The sequence below is a fragment of the Amphiprion ocellaris genome, chromosome 7 (assembly GCF_022539595.1).
Source record: "Amphiprion ocellaris isolate individual 3 ecotype Okinawa chromosome 7, ASM2253959v1, whole genome shotgun sequence".
Classification (NCBI taxonomy): domain Eukaryota; kingdom Metazoa; phylum Chordata; class Actinopteri; family Pomacentridae; genus Amphiprion; species Amphiprion ocellaris.
The window spans coordinates 38,509,849-38,526,342 of record NC_072772.1 but is presented as its reverse complement, the minus strand read 5'-3'; positions in this window follow the sequence as shown (position 1 = coordinate 38,526,342).

Genomic DNA, 16,494 nt, shown 5'->3' with positions numbered 1-16,494 from the left:
CACCTCCGCTGTCTTGGGTTCTCCGGGCTGTGGTCGCTTCCGCTTTCTTGGGTTCTCTGGGCTGTGGTGGCTTCCGCTGTCTTGGGTTCTCCAGGCTGTGGTTGCCTCCCCTGTCTTGGGTTCTCCGGGCTGTGGTCGCCTCCGCTGTCTTGGGTTCTCTAAACTCTTTCTGTCTCTCAGACCTTTGTCTGTCTGTCCACTTGACCTCTGGTGGCCTCCGCTGTTTTCGCTTCTCTGAACTCTTTCTATCTGTCTCTCTGTCTGAGCTTTTTCATTCTGTCTTTCTGTTTGACCTCTATCTGTTCATGTCTTTGAGCCTTGTCTGTCTGTCTCTCGCTGCTCTCTGTCTGTTTTTCTCTCTGAGCTCTGGTCGCTTCCCCTGTCTTGGGTTCTCCGGGCTTTGGTCGCCTCCACTGTCTTGGGTTCTCCGGGCTGTGGTCGCTTCCGCTGTCTTGGGTTCTCCGGGCAGCGGTCGCCTCCGTTGTCTTGGGTTCTCCGTGCTGTGGTCGCCTCCGCTGTCTTGGGTTCTCCGGGCTGTGGTCGCCTCCGCTGTCTTGGGTTCTCCGTGCTGTGTTCGCTTCCGCTGTCTTGGGTTGTCCGGGCTGTTGTCGCCTCCGCTGTCTTGGGTTCTCCGGGCTGTGGTCGCTTCCGCTGTCTTGGGTTCTCTAAACTCTTTCTGTCTCTCAGACCTTTGTCTGTCTGTCCACTTGACCTCTGGTGGCCTCCGCTGTTTTCGCTTCTCTGAACTCTTTCTATCTGTCTCTCTGTCTGAGCTTTTTCTTTCTGTCTTTCTCTTTGACCTCTATCTGTTTATGTCTTTGAGCCTTGTCTGTCTGTCTCTCTCTGCTCTCTGTCTGTTTTTCTCTCTGAGCTCTGGTCGCTTCCCCTGTCTTGGGTTCTCCGGGCTGTGGTCGCCTCCACTGTCTTGGGTTCTCCGGGCTGTGGTCGCTTCCGCTGTCTTGGGTTCTCCGGGCAGCGGTCGCCTCCGTTGTCTTGGGTTCTCCGTGCTGTGGTCGCCTCCGCTGTCTTGGGTTCTCCGGACTGTGGTCGCCTCCGCTGTCTTGGGTTCTCCGGGCTGTGGTCGCCTCCGCTGTCTTGGGTTCTCTGTGCTGTGGTCGCTTCCGCTGTCTTGGGTTCTCCGGGCTGTTGTCGCCTCCGCTGTCTTGGGTTCTCCGGGCTGTGGTCGCTTCCGCTGTCTTGGGTTCTCCGGGCTGTGGTCGCCTCCGCTGTCTTGGGTTCTCCGGGCTGTGGTCGCTTCCGCTGTCTTGGGTTCTCCGGGCTGTGGTCGCCTCCGCTGTCTTGGGTTCTCTAAACTCTGTCTTTCTCTCTGACCTTTGTCTGTCTTTCCCCTTGACCTCTGGTGGCCTCTGCTGTTTTCGGATCTCTGAACTCTTTCTATCTGTCTCTCTCTCTGAGCTTTTTCTGTCTGTCTGTCTCTTTGACCTCTGTTTATGTCTTTGAGCTTTTCCTGTCTGTCTGTCTCTGCTCTCTGTCTGTTTGTCTCTCTGAGCTCTAGTTGCTTCCGCTGTCTTGGGTTCTCAGGACTCTGGTCGCTTCCCCTGTCTTGGTTTCTCCGGGCTGTGGTCGCCTCCGCTGTCTAGGGTTCTCCGGGCTGTGGTCGCCTCCGCTGTCTTGGGTTCTCCGTGTTGTGGTCGCTTCCGCTGTCTTAGGTTCTCCATGTTGTGGTCGCCTCCGCTGTCTTGGGTTCTCCGGGCTGTGGTCGCTTCCGCGGTCTTGGATTCTACGAGCAATGGTCGCCTCCGCTGTCTTGGGTTCTCCGGGCTGTGGTCGCCTCCGCTGTCTTTGGTTTTCCGTGTTGTGGTCGCCTCCACTGTCTCGGGTTCTCCGTGCTGTGGTCGCTTCCGCTGTCTCGGGTTCTCCGGGCTTTGGTCGCCTCCGCTGTCTGGGGTTCTCCGGGCTTTGGTCGCTTCCGCTGTCTTGGGTTCTCCGTGCTGTGGTCGCTTCTGCTGTCTTGGGTTCTCCGGGCTGTGGTCGGCTCCGCTGTCTTGGGTTCTCCGGACTGGGGTCACCTCCGCTGTCTTTGGTTCTCCGGGCTGTGGTCGCCTCCGCTGTCTTGGGTTCTCCGGGCTGTGGTCGCCTCCACTGTCTTGGGTTCTCCATGGTGTGGTCGCCTCCGCTGTCTTGGGTTCTCCGGGCTGTGGTCGCCTCCGCTGTCTTGGGTTCTCCGTGCTGTGGTCGCCTCCGCTGTCTTGGGTTCTCTGGACTTTGGTCGCCTCCGCTGTCTTGGGTTCTCCGGGCTGTGGTCGCTTCCGCTGTCTTGGGTTCTCCGGCTGTGGTTGCCTCCGCTGTCTTGGGTTCTCCGGGATGTGGTCGCTTCCGCTGTCTTGGGTTCTCCGGGCTGTGGTCGCCTCCGATGTCTTGGGTTCTCCGGGCTGTGGTCACCACCGCTGTCTTGGGTTCTCTAAACTCTGTCTTTCTCTCTGACCTTTGTCTGTCTGTCCCCTCTATCTCTGGTGGCCTCCACTGTTTTATGTTCTCTGAACTCTTTCGATGTGTCTCTCTGTCTGAGCTTTGTCTTTCTGTCTGTCTTTTTGATCTCTGTCTGTCTATCTCTTTGAGCTTTGTCTATCTGTCTGTCTCTGCTCTCTTTCTGTTTGCCTCTCTGAGCTCTGGTCGCTTCCGCTTTCTTGGGTATTCTGAGCTCTGGTCGCCTCCGCTGTCTTGGGTTCTCCGGGCTGTGGTGGCCTCCGCTGTCTTGGGTTCTCCGTGCTGTGGTCGCCTCCGCTGTCTTGGGTTCTCCGTGCTGTGGTCGCTTTCGCTGTCTTGGGTTCTCCGGGCTGTGGTCGCCTCCGCTGTCTTGGGTTCTCTAAACTCTGTCTTTCTCTCTGACCTTTGTCTGTCTTTCCCCTTGACCACCTGTTGCCTCCGCTGTTTTCGGATCTCTGACCCCTTTCTATCTTTCTCTATCTCTGAGCTTTGTCTGTCTGTCTTTCTCTGCTCTCTGTCTGTTTTTCTCTCTGAGCTCTGGTCGCCTCCGCTGTCTTGGTTTTTCCGGGCTGTGGTCGCCTCCGCTGTCTTGGGTTCTCCGGGCTGTGGTCGCCTCCGCTGTCTTGGGTTCTCTAAACTCTGTCTTTCTCTCTGACCTTTGTCTGTCTTTCCCCTTGACCTCCTGTGGCCTCCGCTGTTTTCGGATCTCTGACCCCTTTCTATCTTTCTCTCTCTCTGAGCTTTGTCTGTCTGTCTGTCTCTGCTCTCTGTCTGTTTTTCTCTCTGAGCTCTTGTCGCCTCCGCTGTCTTGGTTTTTCCGGGCTGTGGTCGCCTCCGCTGTCTTGGGTTCTTCGGGCTGTGGTCGCCTCCGCTGTTTTGGGTTCTCTAAACTCTGTCTTTCTCTCTGACCTTTGTCTGTCTTTCCCCTTGACCTCTGGTGGCCTCCGCTCTTTTCGGATCTCTGAACTCTTTCAATCTGTCTCTCTCTCTTAGCTTTTTCTGTCTGTCTGTTTGAACTCTATTTGTTTATGTCTTTGAGCTTTTCCTTTCTGTCTGTCTCTGCTCTCTGTCTGTTTGTCTCTCTGAGCTCTGGTTGCTTCCGCTGTCTTTGATTCTCCGGGCTCTGGTCGCTTCCCCTGTCTTGGGTTCTTCGCACTGTGGTTTCCTCTGCTGTCTTGGGTTCTCCGGGCTTTGGTCCCCTCCGCTGTCTTGGGTTCTCCGGGCTGTGGTTTCCTCCGCTGTCTTGGGTTCTCCGGGCTGTGGTCGCCTCCGCTGTCTTGGGTTCTACGTGCTGTGGTCGCCTCCGCTGTCTGGGGTTCTCCGGGCTGTGGTTGCCTCTACTGTCTCGGGTTCTCCGTGCTGTGGTCGCTTCCGCTGTCTCGGGTTCTCCGGGCTGTGGTCGCCTCCGCTGTCTCGGATTCTCCGGGCTTTGGTCGCTTCCGCTGTCTTGGGTCCTCCGGGCTGTGGTCGCCTCCGCTGTCTTGGGTTCTCCGGACTGGGGTCGCCTCCGCTGTCTCGGGTTCTCCGGGCTTTGGTCGCTTCCGCTGTCTTGGGTTCTCCGTGCTGTGGTCGCTTCCGCTGTCTTGGGTTCTCCGGGCTGTGGTCGCCTCCGCTGTCTTGGGTTCTCCGGACTGGGGTCGCCTCCGCTGTCTTGGGTTCTCCGTGCTGTGGTCGCCTCCGCTGTCTTGGGTTCTCCGGGGTGTGGTCGCCTCCGCTGTCTTGGGTTCTCCGGACTGTGGTCGCCTCCGCTGTCTTGGGTTCTCCCGGCTGTGGTCGCCTCCGCTGTCTTGGGTTCTCCGGGCTGTGGTCGCTTCCGCTGTCTTGGGTTCTCCTGGCAGTGGTCACCTCCGCTGTCTTGGGTTCTCCGGGCTGCGGTCGCCTCTGCTGTCTTGGGTTCTCCGGGCTGTGGTCGCCTCCGCTGTCTTGGGTTCTCTGTGCTGTGGTCGCCTCCGCTGTCTTGGGTTCTCCGTGCTGTGGTCGCTTCCGCTGTCTTGGGTTCTCCGGGCTGTGGTCGCCTCCGCTGTCTTGGGTTCTCCGGGCTGTGGTCGCTTCCGCTGTCTTGGGTTCTCCGGGCTGTGGTCGCCTCCGCTGTCTTGGGGTCTCCGGGCTGTGGTCGCTTCCACTGTCATGGGTTCTCCGGACTGGGGTCGCCTCCGCTGTCTTGGGTTCTCCGTGCTGTGGTCGCTTCCGCTGTCTCGGGTTCTCCGGGCTGTGGTCGCCTCCGCTGTCTCGGATTCTCCGGGCTTTCGTCGCTTCCGCTGTCTTGGGTTCTCCGTGCTGTGGTCGCCTCCGCTGTCTTGGGTTCTCCGTGCTGTGGTCGCTTCCGCTGTCTTGGGTTCTCCGGACTGTGGTCGCCTCCGCTGTCTCGGGTTCTCCGGGCTTTGGTCGCTTCCGCTGTCTTGGGTTCTCCGTGCTGTGGTCGCTTCCGCTGTCTTGGGTTCTCCGGGCTGTGGTCGCCTCCGCTGTCTTGGGTTCTCCGGACTGGGGTCGCCTCCGCTGTCTTGGGTTCTCCGTGCTGTGGTCGCCTCCGCTGTCTTGGGTTCTCCGGGCTGTGGTCGCCTCCGCTGTCTTGGGTTCTCCGTACTGTGGTCGCCTCCGCTGTCTTGGGTTCTCCGGGCTGTGGTCGCCTCCGCTGTCTTGGGTTCTCCGGGCTGTGGTCGCTTCCGCTGTCTTGGGTTCTCCTGGCAGTGGTCACCTCCGCTGTCTTGGGTTCTCCGGGCTGCGGTCGCCTCTGCTGTCTTGGGTTCTCCGGGCTGTGGTCGCCTCCGCTGTCTTGGGTTCTCTGTGCTGTGGTCGCCTCCGCTGTCTTGGGTTCTCCGTGCTGTGGTCGCTTCCGCTGTCTTGGGTTCTCCGGGCTGTGGTCGCCTCCGCTGTCTTGGGTTCTCCGGGCTGTGGTCGCTTCCGCTGTCTTGGGTTCTCCGGGCTGTGGTCGCCTCCGCTGTCTTGGGGTCTCCGGGCTGTGGTCGCTTCCACTGTCATGGGTTCTCCGGACTGGGGTCGCCTCCGCTGTCTTGGGTTCTCCGGGCTGTGGTCGCCTCCGCTGTCTTGGGTTCTCCGGGCTGTGGTCGCCTCCGCTGTCTTGGGTTCTCCGTGCTGTGGTTTCCTCCGCTGTCTTGGGTTCTCCGGGCTGTGGTCGCCTCCGCTGTCTTGGGTTCTCCGTGCTGTGGTCGCTTCCGCTGTCTTGGGTTCTCCGGACTGTGGTCGCCTCCTCTGTCTTGGGTTCTCCGGGCTGTGGTCGCTTCCGCTGTCTTGGGTTCTCTAAACTCTGTCTTTCTCTCTGACCTTTGTCTGTCTGTCCCCTCTATCTCTGGTGGCCTCCACTGTTTTATGTTCTCTGAACGCTTTCTATGTGTCTCTCTGTCTGAGCTTTGTCTGTCTGTCTTTCTTTTTGATCTCTGTCTGTCTATCTCTTTGAGCTTTGTCTATCTGTCTGTCTCTGCTCTCTTTCTGTTTGCCTCTCTGAGCTCTGGTCGCTTCCGCTGTCTTGGGTTCTCTGAGCTCTGGTCGCCTCCGCTGTCTTGGTTTCTCCGGGCTGTGGTGGCCTCCGCTGTCTTGGGTTCTCCGGGCTGTGGTCGCCTCCGCTGTCTTTGGTTGTCCGTGTTGTGGTCGCCTCCACTGTCTCGGGTTCTCCGTGCTGTGGTCGCTTCCGCTGTCTCGGGTTCTCCGGGCTTTGGTCGCCTCCGCTGTCTGGGGTTCTCCGGGCTTTGGTCGCTTCCGCTGTCTTGGGTTCTCCGTGCTGTGGTCGCCTCCGCTGTCTTGGGTTCTCCGTGCTGTGGTCGCTTCCGCTGTCTTGGGTTCTCCGGGCTGTGGTCGCCTCCGCTGTCTTGGGTTCTCCGGACTGGGGTCGCCTCCGCTGTCTTGGGTTCTCCGTGCTGTGGTCGCCTCCGCTGTCTTGGGTTCTCCGGGCTGTGGTCGCCTCCGCTGTCTTGGGTTCTCCGGACTGTGGTCGCCTCCGCTGTCTTGGGTTCTCCGGGCTGTGGTCGCCTCCGCTGTCTTGGGTTCTCCGGGCTGTGGTCGCTTCCGCTGTCTTGGGTTCTCCTGGCAGTGGTCGCCTCCGCTGTCTTGGGTTCTCCGGGCTGCGGTCGCCTCTGCTGTCTTGGGTTCTCCGGGCTGTGGTCGCCTCCGCTGTCTTGGGTTCTCTGTGCTGTGGTCGCCTCCGCTGTCTTGGGTTCTCCGTGCTGTGGTCGCTTCCGCTGTCTTGGGTTCTCCGGGCTGTGGTCGCCTCCGCTGTCTTGGGTTCTCCGGGCTGTGGTCGCTTCCGCTGTCTTGGGTTCTCCGGGCTGTGGTCGCCTCCGCTGTCTTGGGGTCTCCGGGCTGTGGTCGCTTCCACTGTCATGGGTTCTCCGGACTGGGGTCGCCTCCGCTGTCTTGGGTTCTCCGGGCGGTGGTCGCTTCCACTGTCATGGGTTCTCCGGACTGGGGTCGCCTCCGCTGTCTTGGGTTCTCCGGGCTGTGGTCGCCTCCGCTGTCTTGGGTTCTCCGGGCTGTGGTCGCCTCCGCTGTCTTTGGTTCTCCGTGCTGTGGTTTCCTCCGCTGTCTTGGGTTCTCCGGGCTGTGGTCGCCTCCGCTGTCTTGGGTTCTCCGTGCTGTGGTCGCCTCCGCTGTCTTGGGTTCTCCGTGCTGTGGTCGCTTTCGCTGTCTTGGGTTCTCCGAGCTGTGGTCGCCTCCGCTGTCTTGGGTTCTCTAAACTCTGTCTTTCTCTCTGACCTTTGTCTGTCTTTCCCCTTGACCTCCTGTGGCCTCCGCTGTTTTCGGATCTCTGACCCCTTTCTATCTTTCTCTCTCTCTGAGCTTTGTCTGTCGTTCTGTCTCTGCTCTCTGTCTGTTTTTCTCTCTGAGCTCTGGTCGCCTCCGCTGTCTCGGGTTCTCCGGGATTTGGTCGCTTCCGCTGTCTTGGGTTCTCCGTGCTGTGGTCGCTTGCGCTGTCTTGGGTTCTCCAGGCTGTGGTCGCCTCCGCTGTCTTGGGTTCTCCGGACTGGGGTCGCTTCCGCTGTCTCGGGTTCTCCGGGCTGTGGTCGCCTCCGCTGTCTCGGGTTCTCCGGGCTTTGGTCGCTTCCGCTGTCTTGGGTTCTCCGTGCTGTGGTCGCTTCCGCTGTCTTGGGTTCTCCGGGCTGTGGTCGCCTCCGCTGTCTTGGGTTCTCCGGGCTCTGGTCGCTTCCCCTGTCTTGGGTTTTCCGGGCTGTGGTCGCTTCCGCTGTCTTGGGTTCTCCGTGCTGTGGTCGCCACCGCTGTCTTGGGTTCTCTAAACTCTGTCTTTCTCTCTGACCTTTGTCTGTCTGTCCCCTCTACCTCTGGTGGCCTCCACTGTTTTATGTTTTCTGAACTCTTTCTATGTGTCTCTCTGTCTGAGCTTTGTCTGTCTGTCTGTCTTTTTGATCTCTGTCTGTCTATCTCTTTGAGCTTTGTCTATCTGTCTGTCTCTGCTCTCTGTCTTTTTGCCTCTCTGAGCTCTGGTCGCTTCCGCTGTCTTGGGTTGTATGAGCTCTGGTCGCCTCCGCTGTCTTGGGTTCTCCCGACTGGGGTCGCTTCCACTGTCTTGGGTTCTCCGGGCTGTGGTCGCCTCCGCTGTCTTGGGTTCTCCGGACTGGGGTCGCCTCCGCTGTCTTGGGTTGTCCGGGCTGTGGTTTCCTCCACTGTCTTGGGTTCTCCGGGCTGTGGTCGCCTCCGCTGTCTTGGGTTGTACGTGCTGTGGTCGCCTCCGCTGTCTGGGGTTCTCCGGGCTGTGGTTGCCTCCACTGTCTCGGGTTCTCCGTGCTGTGGTCGCTTCCGCTGTCTCGGGTTCTCCGGGCTGTGGTCGCCTCCGCTGTCTCGGGTTCTCCGGGCTTTGGTCGCTTCCGCTGTCTTGGGTTCTCTGTGCTGTGGTCGCTTGCGCTGTTTTGGGTTCTCCAGGCTGTGGTCGTCTCCGGTGTCTTGGGTTCTCCGGACTGGGGTCGCTTCCGCTGTCTTGGGTTCTCCGGGCTGTGGTCGCCTCCGCTGTCTCGGGTTCTCCGGGCTTTGGTCGCTTCCGCTGTCTCGGGTTCTCCGGGCTGTGGTCGCCTCCGCTGTCTTGGGTTCTCCGGGCTGTGGTCGCCTCCGCTGTCTTGGGTTCTCCGGGCTGTGGTCGCTTCCCCTGTCTTGGGTTCTCCGGGCTGTGGTCGCTTCCGCTGTCTTGGGTTCACCGTGCTGTGGCCGCCACCGCTGTCTTGGGTTCTCTAAACTCTGTCTTTCTCTCTGACCTTTGTCGGTCTGTCCCCTCTACCTCTGGTGGCCTCCACTGTTTTATGTTTTCTGAACTCTTTCTATGTGTCTCTCTGTCTGAGCTTTGTCTGTCTGTCTGTCTTTTTGATCTCTGTCTGTCTATCTCTTTGAGCTTTGTCTATCTGTCTGTCTTTGCTCTCTGTCTGTTTGCCTCTCTGAGCTCTGGTCGCTTCCGCTGTCTTGGGTTGTCTGAGCTCTGGTCGGCTCCGCTGTCTTGGGTTCTCCGGGCTGTGGTGGCCTCCGCTGTCTTGGGTTCTCCGTGCTGTGGTCACCTCCGCTGTCTTGGGTTCTCCGTGCTGTGGTCGCTTTCGCTGTCTTGGGTTCTCCGGGCTGTGGTCGCCTCCGCTGTCTTGGGTTCTCTCAACTCTGTCTTTCTCTCTGACCTTTGTCTGTCTTTCCCCTTGACCTCCTGTGGCCTCCGCTGTTTTCGGATCTCTGACCCCTTTCTATCTTTCTCTCTCTCTGAGCTTTGTCTGTCTGTCTGTCTCTGCTCTCTGTCTGTTTTTCTCTCTGAGCTCTGGTCTTCTCTCTGAGCTCTGGTCGCCTCCGCTGTCTTGGGTTCTCTAAACTCTGTCTTACTCTCTGACCTTTGTCTGTCTTTCCCCTTGACCTCTGGTGGCCTCCGCTTTTTTCGGATCTCTGAACTCTTTCTATCTGTCTCTCTCTGAGCTTTTTCTGTCTATCTGTCTCTTTGACCTCTGTCTGTTTATGTCTTTGAGCTTTGTCTGTCTGTCTCTCTCTGCTCTGCTCTTTAACTAGCTAACAGCTGACTCTGTTTATGTGTGTGTCCAGCTGTCCAATTCAGTGCATCGTTACATCAGTAACTTCCAGATTGTAGACAACCTGAGTGACAGAGGCTCCCTTATCATTCACCTGTTCAACATCACTGTATTTATAATTATTATTCTATATCATATCATTTTATGTTATTCATATGCTTTTCTTTTTTTCCAAGAAGTAGGTTTCTCAATGCTCAGTAAATGAGTCATTATGACCACAGTCAACAATCTGAGGCAGTTTTAGGCTATTACACAAAACCAGCTTATTGGTACCAAAGCCACGGTTCAGAACTCAGACTTGCTAAATCAGTGTCGGTGTCGTGCAGTGTAGGGCTGCAGCCAGAGTACTGACGATAGTTAGCAAGAGAGATATTTCTCCTATGCTGGTTTCTCTTCATTGGCTTCCTGTGAAATGTAGAATAGAATTCAAAATCCTTCTTCTGACATATAAAGCTCTTAACAACCAATCTCCATCATATCTTAAAGACCTGATAGTACCATATTATCCTAGCAGAACTCTTCGCTCTCAAACTGCAGGCTTACTTGGAGAAGTGACCTGTAACTTCTCTCTAAAAGTAGAATGGGAGGCAGAGCCTTCAGTGATCAGCTCCTCTCTTGTGGAACCAGCTCCCAGTTTGGGTTCCGGAGGCGGACACCCTCTCTAATTTTAAGACCAGGCTTAAAACCTTCCTTTTTGACAAATCTTATAGTTAGGACTGACTGGGGGACCCTGAGGGGGTCAGCTGGAGTCTTCCTCTTGGACGTCCCTTAGTTCTGCTGCTATAGGCCTAGGCTGCTGGAGGACCTCTCTGGATGCACTGAGCCCTTCTCTATCTACCATTATATACAATGGTATAGCATAAATATATATACCATTATTGCATTACACTCACTCTGTTTCTCCCTGTGTCCTTTCTCCGAGTGTCCCTGATCCCAGAGCTGGATGCTTCAGATCTGTGGTGGTTCTCCCACCAACTGGCCTAATCTCCATCTGTGGGATGCTGCTGCTGCTGACCTTCCTCCAGCCCACTGCTTCCAGCTGCCCATTTCCATCAATCTACTCTGCATCACCCTCACTATACTTGATTTGCTCGTCTACATATTTTTGAATTTACCACCAGCTATATATGTAGTATATTTAATGCCAGAGCCATACACCATAGCAGTAAACTATAATCAGTTTCCAGCCCAGAGGGATATATGCGCAGATTTTTTTAAATACCATGTAGAAGACTATATACAGGAAGATGAGGTATCAGTTCTTGCACATAGATATACAACAGTCCTTTATTACTCCCCAGGTCAGGGGAAATTTCCAGTGTTAGAGCAGCAAAAATCTTTCAGAGCAGCACTAACTACAGTTTACTACTGTAAAGATAATAATTATAATAACAATAATATATACAAGAATGAAAAATGAATAAATACCGTATTACTACACTATAAGTGACATCAGCATAAAGTGGCTTGTGGAATACATGTAATTGTAAAAGTGCAGAAAATGATTTTCTCAAAACAGGTGAGTCCTGTGAATATGACCAAAATATGAGATAAAACTACCAGAAATATGTACAAAACGACCAAAATATGATTGGTTGATAATGTATCAGTGTTGTTATTGATTATTGATCGGTTGCAGGGACAGAGATTTGTGTCTTGAGTCTCTGCTGTCATCTAATCTCTCTCATGTAAGATCATGTCACAGGAGGGGGCGCTACTCACCTCTTGTGGACACAGGCGGTAACGACACGACATTATTTCTAACTGTATAGCTGGCGACATTACAGGTGAGCAGCACTTCCTGTTCATCTTCAACGTAAAAGCATCTTTCTTTAGTGTACATTTTATGTCAAACGTATTACTAAGCGATTTTGGTCGATTCAGAAGGATCTCCGGTGTAAACCAAGTCGTATTTGACGACAGCTAGCTTCTCCACTTCTTCCGATTACTTTTGTTGTAGTCTGAGTCACGTCCTAACAGGAAATGAATCCACAATGTCGCTAATGACAATGTATAGCTGCGTCTGTGATGGCAGCGTTAGCGAGCTAGCAGCTAATCAGAAGCTAGCGACAAGCTAACTCCAGCGCTACCAGCAGCGTCTCTTTAAAAGATGCTGATCACGATATCGGGCTGAAAAATTAGACCTGGGACAGGAAACGGAGCTAGAGCTCTGTGTCTTGGAGAGAATTGATTTTAGAACTACGTGTGTTAAGGTATTAGTCCGTGTCATAACAAACCCTCGTTAGCACTTCCGCTAGCTCGGCTAACACTTCCGGTCACGAATGCATTTGTACATTACCTATAACGTGTTCATTTTTGAACGTATAGTGACAACAAACACAATTTGAGTGAGTCGACAAGCTAGTGGTCCTTAAATACATTTTGGTTCATACTGCAGATTCTTCTGAGTCTCACAAAACCACGTTTTAGCCTAAGAGCATTACGATAGTTTTACGTTGAAACAGGAAGTGCTTCTCATCTGTACTGTCGCCAGCTTTGCCTCAAATAATAATTAGTGTCGTTACCGCCTGTGTCCGCCAGAGGGGCAGTAGCGCCCCCTGCTCTGATAAGGATAAGGATAAACTTTATTGATCCCACAGTGGGTAAAGTTCACCGAGCTGCTTCACTGAGGAGAGTCTTTTAGTTTTCAGATAATATGATGGCGAAGAAAATGTGTTACTGCAGTAAAGATTCCACTGAATTATTATTTGATCCATGATCGAGAGCACTCAGTTCTTCTCCAGTTTGTTGCTGCTGTCGGGTGAACAGGTGAGCTCCAGGTGAACAGGTGATGTCAGCAGCAGGTCAGTCTGTGATTGGAGCAATAAAACTCATCTACATGAAATTAAATGTTATGCTAATGTAGATGCACTCATGTGACATAAAGTGGACTAGGTTTAGAGCCAGGATTTTTAACTTTTGTATCTCTGTGTTCCCCCCGCTGACCTGAGCAGGTGGTACGTTCCACTCAGACACACCTGACGGGGTCAGACCACCAACACACAAGCCCCACCGCTGCAAGTTTATTTAACTTTCAAGTAGTTTTATCGATCTTTTCATGGTTTCTTCATCTTTGCATGAATATTTTTGGCACTAAATGTGAACTTTTTGAACGGACTCTGCTCGTCAGATGGAGGAACGTCAGGGAGTTTGTTGGAAGATTCAGGTGAGAGGAAACAGAAGTAGAATGTTAGACAGGACTGATCTGCTGTCCTATCCTATACATTGTAGTGTTAACAAAATCATTGGAGCCTTCAATTGTCTCCTGCTGGTCATACTACAACTCTTGGTTTGACACTAAATGCAAAATCTGAATTTTAAGAAATTTTTATTATTTTATTATTATTAGTCATAAAATTCAATAACTTCACTGTTACACACTGTAGTGTCATCAAATTCGCTGGAGCCATCAGTTGGCTCCTGATTATCATACTACAACTCTTGGTTTGACATTAAGTAAAAAAATCTGAATTTTAAGGAATTTTTGTAGTAAATAAAATTCACTTACTTTACTCTTAAACACTGCAGAAAAAACAAACGCCATCCAACCATCAAAAGGGTCCTACTGATCATACCTTCAGGTTTTTTCTTCCAAGTATTGTCCGTGCAGTCCTTAACTTGGAAAATATTATTAGCTGTTTAACATTAGGGTTTTAAATGAATCAGTTAAGGCTGCAGCCTCGTAAGAAAGTGTCTGGACTCGTCTTTCTTCCCAATCGTCAGTACTTGAGGAGACAGTCTAAACAGTTTAGTTTGGTATATTGATGTTATCTGATCCTCTCTTTGATGAGGAGTCCAAGTTCCATTACTATTCAGTATCATGTATTTGGACAAACAGGTGCACTGTGGATCTAAAAATATAGCCCCACACACATCAAGAGAAGAGCCGTCAAAGCTAATTTACTCATAATCCTTAAACTTCACACACAAGCATGCACACTAAATAGTGTGCACATCTTCACATGGCAATAAACAACCCAAATCATTAAAATTCAGTTACTTTTGGTTGTTAATGTTACACAATCTACCAAAAAAAAAAAAAAAAATGGATGACCACTTTTAACTGTTACAACAAAAAATATTTGAGATATATAACAACAATTTCATTACCGATAAAAAAAAAAAATCCTTAAAATCATGAAAAATAGTTAAATATCAAACCAAGAGTTGTAGTATGATCAACAGGAGCCAACTGAGTTAGACAGAGTGTAATCTTTTTGCAGTACATAAGAGGGAAGTTATTGAATTTTATTACTAATAAAATAATAAGAAAATAAGAAAAAAATTCCTTAAAATTCAGATTTTTTAATTTAATATCAAACCAAGAGTTGTAGTATGACCAGCAGGAGTCAACTGATGGCTCCAGTGATTTTGGTAACACTACAATGTATAAGAGTGAAGTTATTGAATTTTATTACCAATAACAATTCCTTAAAAATCTCAGATTTTTCTATTTAATATCAATCCAAGGGTTTGTCACTGTGACAGTCAGGAGCAACTGATGGCAGCAGCGAGTCTATTGGTGACACATACCAGCTACATAAGAGTGAAGTTAATGAATTTTTATTACAATAAAAATTATTTAAAATTCTCAAATTTGTACTTAATATCAAACAAGTGTCTGTCAGTATGACCAGCTAGAAGCCAAATTGAAGGCTCCAGTGATTTTGGTGACACTTAAAGTAAGCAAGAGTGAAGTTATTGAATTTATTTAAAACAATACTAAAATAATGAACAATTTCTTAAAATTCAGATTTTGTATTTAGTGCTGCAAAACCAAGAGTTGTAGTCATGAGCAGCAGGAGACAATTGAACGGCTCCAATGATTTTGGTGACGCTACAGTAAACAAGGGGGAAGTTATTGTATTTTATTACTAATAAAATGATAAAAAATTCCTTAAAATTCAGATTTTTTTTTTATTTAGTGTCAAACCAAGAGTTGTAGTATGACCAGCAGGAGACAATTGATGGCTGCAGTAAATTTGGTGACACTACAGTGTATAAAAGTTAAGTAATTGAATATTTGTCTCTCTTCGCTGTTGCAGCGGTTTTGCTATTTGCAGACGGTCCCTGTTCACTCGTTGCACAGCCGGCTGCTCATAGACATCAGTGCTATTTCTGCAACTTGAAAGACAGCGACTTTTGATAAAACTGGCCTCGTAGCACATTGTCAAGCTTACAGCGATTTGAAAGAGGCATTGTTTATGTTTTTACAACGTATATCTCATGAGTTATTGATGCCGGAAGTCCGAATCTGTGAATATCTTGCCAACTTTACCTAACTCCCATTCATGCATGAATTATGATAACCTCAGTTAGGATTTTTTTTTTCCCCCCAATTGTTTTTATTCATCTTTAGGCGTGAAAAACAAGGTTTGAACTTTATTTTATTTCAACCCATTTTTCTAAAAAATATATTTACATGTCCACTGAGATGGCCACCATGCATTTTGCTCTAGAAATATGGATTTAACAAACAAATGGATAAAATGATATACAGTGTATTGAACTGTGAAATGTGATGTGAACTATAAAATAAAATAATTGATGCATAAATAATTCAAACAGCATTGAGGGATTCACTCTCCTGTATAGATTCCCAAGTCTCTCAGATGACATATTTTCAAGAACAGCAGCAGTAATAGCCTAATTGTGGTCAATGAATTGTAGCTGAAATATAGCTGGTGATGCATGATGTGCACTTTAGTGGACATGAGATTAATCATAATTGCCTCCCAATATAACATCAATACTCGGAAAATTTTGCAATTGCATGACTCCTTAGATGTTCCTCGATGTCACCATATTTTTCTTTCCTGCAAAGGTCTCTTTTTTATAGAAGGTTTGAACAAAAGAAAATGAGCTACTTGGTGTTTCTGGCTGCCTGTCGGCCATCTTGGTTTGACTCTTTTTCTTTTTTCTTTCTTTTTTTTCTTTCTTTTTTTTTTTTTTTTTAAAGAATTTGCAATGGCTAGCCAATCACTGGCAGTGGAAGAAATGATGCAATAGGATCCGCTGTAGTGGCTGATGTCCAACTATGCCATCAAAACTTATGCACATACAAGAAAACAGCTTTAGAAGAGCTGCACGCTGTCATGACCTCTATGCATGGAAGGGTTAAAGGCATCAATAATGAACACAACACAAATAAATTGCTATCATATTACAATTCTGCATAATACACAGTGGAGAATCACAGTGATATTGTAATAATTGAAGGTATTTTTAATTGTTACTGTATTTTTGCTATATTTTTACTATATTGTACTGTATTTTTCCTATATCTTTTACTGTATTTTTACGATATTTTGACTGAATTTGTACTATATTTTTTTACTGTGTCTTTACTATATTTTTACTTTATTTTTATGAGATTTTTTGCTATATTTTTTACTATATTTTTGGTGTGTTTTTACTATATATTTTACAGTAGTTTACTGTATTTTTTTAGTATATTTTTACTGTATTTTTTACCGTATCTTTACTGTATTTTATGAGTCTGCTGCCATCTAATCTCTCATGTAAGATCATGTCACAGGAGGGGGCGCTACTGGCCTCTTGTGGACACAGGCGGTAACGACACGACATTATTATAAACGGTATAGCTGGCGACATTACAGATGAGCAGCACTTCCTGTTTATCTTCAACGTAAAAGCATCTTTCTTTATTGTACATTTTATGTCAAAAGTATTACTAAGCGATTTTGGTCGATTCAGAAGGATCTCTGGTGTAAACCAAGTCGTATTTGACGACAGCTAGCTTCTCCACTTGCTCCAATTACTTTTGTTGTAGTCCGAGTCACGTCCAAACAGGAAATGAATCCACAACGTAGCTAATGACAATCTATAGCTGCCTCTCCGTGATGGCAGCGTTAGCGAGCTAGCAGCTAATCAGAAGCTAGTGACAAGCTAACTCCAGCGCTACAAGCAGCGTCTCTTTAAAAGGTGCTGATCACGCTATCAGGCTGAAACGTGAGACCTGGGACAGGGAAAGGAGCTAGAGCGCTGTGTCTTGCAGAGGATTTATTTT